Source organism: Acipenser ruthenus, chromosome 33 (genome assembly GCF_902713425.1).
Source record: "Acipenser ruthenus chromosome 33, fAciRut3.2 maternal haplotype, whole genome shotgun sequence".
Taxonomy (NCBI): domain Eukaryota; kingdom Metazoa; phylum Chordata; class Actinopteri; order Acipenseriformes; family Acipenseridae; genus Acipenser; species Acipenser ruthenus.
Window position 1 is genome coordinate 1,514,206 of NC_081221.1, and position 5,230 is coordinate 1,519,435.

Consider the following 5,230-nt stretch of genomic DNA (forward strand, 5'->3'; position numbering starts at 1 on the left):
GCTCAGGAGAACTGAAGGTTCAGCGGGCTCCCTCTGATCCCATGACCGAGCCAGCTTCCTCTTCTACACCCAGGAACTCGAGAGCGGATGTCAGCGAGCTACCGGCCTCTGGAGGACAAAGGCCAGCACAGCAGGTGTCTGCCTAGGGAATAGGGTCAGCTGTAGAGCGATGAGGAAAAACAGTCCCTGACGGTTTAAAATGTTTTCGCCCTGTTTGAATTTTGTCTACTGTTGCCAGTTGATTTTATAATGTTATTTCTTGCTGCTTTCTCTTGCCCCCCCCCCCCCCCGTATATCTCAAGGGTTTTATCCTGGTTAAATAAATCAATTCATTTTTTTTAAAAAAATTCGAAGCTCTGTGTGACCTACAGCTGCTACAGCAATGAAAACACATCTAACCGTAACCGCGGTAACTCTTTGTAAGAACCTACCCTTCCCCTTCTCTCACTCAAAGAGCTGCTCCTTTTCTGTCTCTCCGGTGCCAGCTCCAGACGGGCACTGTGCCATGCCGTCTGTGGCGAGCTCTCTGTATAAACCTACATTATTTATAGCTGCACATTCCGTCACACTCGTAACTAGCTGCTGTGAACCAACTCCAGCAGCGGCAACACAAGACGAAAAAGGTAAACCCCATACAGTATCCCTCGTTTAACAGTCTTGCCCCAGATAACTTAAACAGACAGGCCTGCTTCTTAATATGTCATGAAATCTCTCTGCCCTTGTAGAAGCTGGCATGAACTCCTCGTGCGCGACCTTTGAACTTTGGGTATTTTTGCCAAGAACCTGCAGGGGCTCCAGTCTCTCTGTCCTTCTGTATTTTTTTCCCTTACAGAATAGTGTGGAAACCTATGACCGGAACACCAGCCATGTGTTAACCCTTGACAAAACTACGAGCAGACCACAGCTCTACAAGCACCTGCAACTGATTTAGGACAGATATTGCACAGTGGTTCTGATTCTAGACACAATAGCTGATAGTGATATGTTACCATATATATTGGTTGTTCATATCATTACCTTTTGGTGGTAGGTTTATGGAAGCTGTTTGTGATGAAGTGGTGGGTTTGACTATCAAAAACAGCCGTTTAATAATTTTAGAGAAAATCATCTATGTCACAGAAATGTGCCAACAAAAAAGCCTGGTCCCGTTTTAAGTCAGTGGTAATCCTGTCTGCTCGCATTCTCTCAATTTTTTGCTGCTTCATTCTTATCACGTACAGACTGTCTAGGAACTCCAACCCAAGAGGTGCTTTGAACTCTTGATCTAATTTCGTAGAAATTCCAACATCATTCTTCAATCATTTTCCAGACATTTAAACTTGAACAGCAGAGCTCTCTGTTTCCATATGAAAAAATAAAAAATGTGAATATTGGCATTGCCAATAAATCCTGTGAGTCAATGCCTTCCAAAATTCTCCAAGTTGACATTGCTCTTCTGTACAGACAGGGTTTCTATAATGAATAGTAAATCTGTATAAACTACTGGAGTTTACAGCTTTATTTCGTTTCATTTCATTCATCATTTTGAAACTGTTTCATTGTCAGACAAATGCTCATCTGATAACAGTCCTCACTAAGATCTCCCAGGCTGCACACACTCCCTTCTGTATATTATTGATACAAGGGCATCTAATTATAACTCGACTGCTTCTGACCAGTTGAGTATGCAAAAAAAAAAAAAAAAAAAATTTAGCTTTCATTAGCTTACCTACCTTGTGAATGAAACCAAGGGGGGTGTGGTTACAGAAAACATATCAAGTCTAATAATAGCATTTGGATTCAATTTTCCATGCCATTAAAAGTTAAACGGTACATGCAAAGCCGATGGTAGCTTAAGGTCTCCAAAGTATGTTTTCATAATGTCTGAAGATCTTTAGCTGTGAAACCATTAAAACGATTCAAACTCGGAGCTCTCGGTAAGGAATGCTTACAACTATGTGAAACATCCCAGCTCTAACAACACAGGAGCCAATGGCACCGGAGTCTATTATTTTATTATAAGCCTGTTTGTGAGTTCAGCAGAATGGCAGTTGATATTCCAGCCTGTACAATGTTAAAGTTATTTTCATTGCTCTGTTCTGACATGCCAGTATGTGTAGTTTTATTACAATAATTGGGTGGTTGCATAACTTACAGGAGAGAAAGGAAAACAAATATCTTGTTTAAAAAAAAAAAGCCTATGGGTGTTCCTCTAGTCAGGAGAATGGAGGTTTTAAGCTGAGAGAACACCAGCCACTTTGTGGCTTGGAACTTTCAGGAGACTCGGTTTCAGGCCACTGCATGGCTTCCCAGGGGAGACTTGGGGTTTGATACAGCAACCTCAAATTAGGTCTCCCAGTCTCCTGGAACCAGGTTTCAAGCCGCTGTTCCTGAAAAAAGCTGCTGTTCCCCTTTTTGCTAACACACAAAGCCATCAAAATGATAAAAAAGACTCGCACATCTTTCAAAAGTTCAGTTAGTTTCAGGCAAGGCATGGGCTTTTATATGAAACCAAACTTGCTGTGTTAATATGTGCTATTCATTTCATACCGTAGACATTTGTAAAGGATCCCTAAAATAAAAATGTAACTGACTATATTAATTACAGCAGTTTCACAGACTGGGTTTCAGCCCTTGCCAAGTGGCTACAGTACATTTTCGCACAATAATGACAGCCGCAGAGGTTCATGTGTTTTTGTGCATAGAAAACTGTACTGGAACGGCATTCGGGCGAGTTCAGTTCGACTACACCACTAAACAAGGCATGCGTCCTCGTATATAGACCCTCAATCACTCATCGCCAACTGGGTTTTTGCAGTGATCCATACAATTTAGGTCAGTATCACTCCATATATGGTCTATATGGAATCAGATCATGTGACTTAGAGATCATGTGACTCCGACTTAAGAAAGAAAGAAAGAAAGAAAGAAAGAAAGAAAGAAAGAAAGAAAGAAAGTCCCTTCACTTCTTTTTATTTTTCCTCCTGGCTCTGAGCTTGGATCAGGGCTTCATCATAACTAGAAGTAACATTTGTACAACTTGATCCTGGACGGAGGCCATGTGCTAAGGAGAGCCAAGTCTGGCGAAGGGCATTCAAGTTTTATACAGAATGGGCTTCAGCTTCGACAGCACAAGGTTCAGAAAGAGACACCTAAAACGAGAGAGAGAGAGAGAGAGAGAGAGAGAGAGAGAGAGAGAGAGAGAGAGAGAGAGAGAGAGAGAGAGAGAGAGAGAGAGAGAGAGAGAGAGAGAGAGAGAGAGAGAGAGAGAGAGAGAGAGAGAGAGAGAGAGACCCCTGGTGGACGCTCATAGTGTTGGCTTCGCCACTTTGTCTCAGTGCTGCCCTGTCTTAGATGTTACATCACACTGCTGTAACATGTTATTATTATTAATAGCATCGGTAACATCCTTTATCCACTGATAATGTCGCACAAACTAAAAGGACAGCCACTGATAAGAGAACTGTTGCTCGTGCGAAATGCTGTGAGAAAACAGATTCCACAGTCTGGGGTACATCTATCCTTTTAAGACTATAAACACCGTTCCTTCACGGTATTTGCCCTTTAAAAGACCTACAAATGAAAAACATGCCGCAGAGAGGTGAACGCCATCGGGCAGTTTTTTTTTTTTTTTTTGCCAGTATCAATAACGTTGTTCTATATTCCTGGCCTGGGAAGCTTGTATAAATATTATAATTGCCACCGCTGTGTGACTTTCAGGTCTTTTGATTAGACGATATTATGTGTTATTATTACATGATATCCCAGAATTTTCCCTAGACACCTCTGCAGCCAAGACGGACCTGGCATCCTCAGGGCTCAACCTTGCCGTCTCTGTTATTTCTCCTAATCTAAATGTATTTCAATCTATCTATATAATTACAGCCGGGAGTCAAAGACTACAAGTAAACTATTGTTAAATTTATTTTATTTTTTTTTTAACTGCAAACTCGACTCCCTCCCCAGGGTTTGAAGTAATAATAACACAGTCAACCCTGGGTAAATCTCTCTCTCGAAGAAGAAGATTGTATTAATTATAATGGTCTGATTGTGTTTATTTAACATCGATTGCACTCAATCAATCGTCGACATCATTTGGTTTCATTGTCAGTATAGCCATGGGTTCTCTAAGCAAGCTTCAGTTCAGCAGGCTCGCTCCCTCTCCGGCTTGTCTCAGTGTTGACCGGCACGTGTCTGGGCTGTTTTCAAAAGCGAGCTTTATGTTACATTAACAAGCCGGAAACACAGATAGGGCGCCTTGGGATGTTTTGGACTATACATTCCTAACTAAGAAGAATTGATTCCAGATGACACTCTGTTTATTTTCTTAAAAGCTTTTGTTGTAGATTCGTGTAGTCTAATTCCACTCTAGTTTAGCTGTTATGGCACTACCAAGATAAAATAAATTAAAAAATAAAAAACTAAAATTTAAAAACTAGTCAAACGTTAAAACGGAATGTGAATTAATAATCAGAATTATTAAACAAATAATCCATGACACATCATAACTTTGTAATCAAGGATTTACAGATGTCAGAATACACCAAACACTTGGAAAAACTGGGAAAGCAGGTCTGCAGTACAGCTGGGAGCTCAAGCGAGTGTTTAGATCATTAAAATAGACCTTTTGTTTTTTTTAATCCCTCTAAAAGTTTCTCATAAAGTGTCCGCAGCCTGCCAATGAACCATTCTGGACCTGCTGGGATGTGACCCTGCTCTCTGCTCTTCTCTAAACTCTTCTTATTTTGAATTGCATTCACTTTAAATGGACTCAGTTCACTGCCTGGTCAAGATAATATCTGGATGTTGGCTCTGGTTCGTGGTTAATGTTTAGCCAATTCTTTAAAAAATGTTTTCTAATAATTGCAAGGAAATTGCTGCCACATGTGTGTGTGTGTGTGTGTGTGTGTGTGTGTGAATGACAGTCACATCCTAAAGCAGGTTTTTAAAAGGGATTTTTGAAAAACAAAATTAATTTTCCTTTACCACTTATGACATTAAAAGGCGATCATGTTGGGAAAACATTTATTTATTTATTTTTTTGAAAGAGAAAGATTACATTTAAAGCAGGATTGTCCAATCACGGTCCTGAAGGGATATTCCACTCCAGGTTTAACTACTTCGGGGTCTGGCAGGAGGTTTAATTGGTTCAGGGTTGAAACAAAGACCAGGAGCGGATCAGCCACTCCTGATTTAAATAATGTTTCCTAGTAAGATCAGATTTGAAAGCAGGGATCAGAGGCTGTTGGAA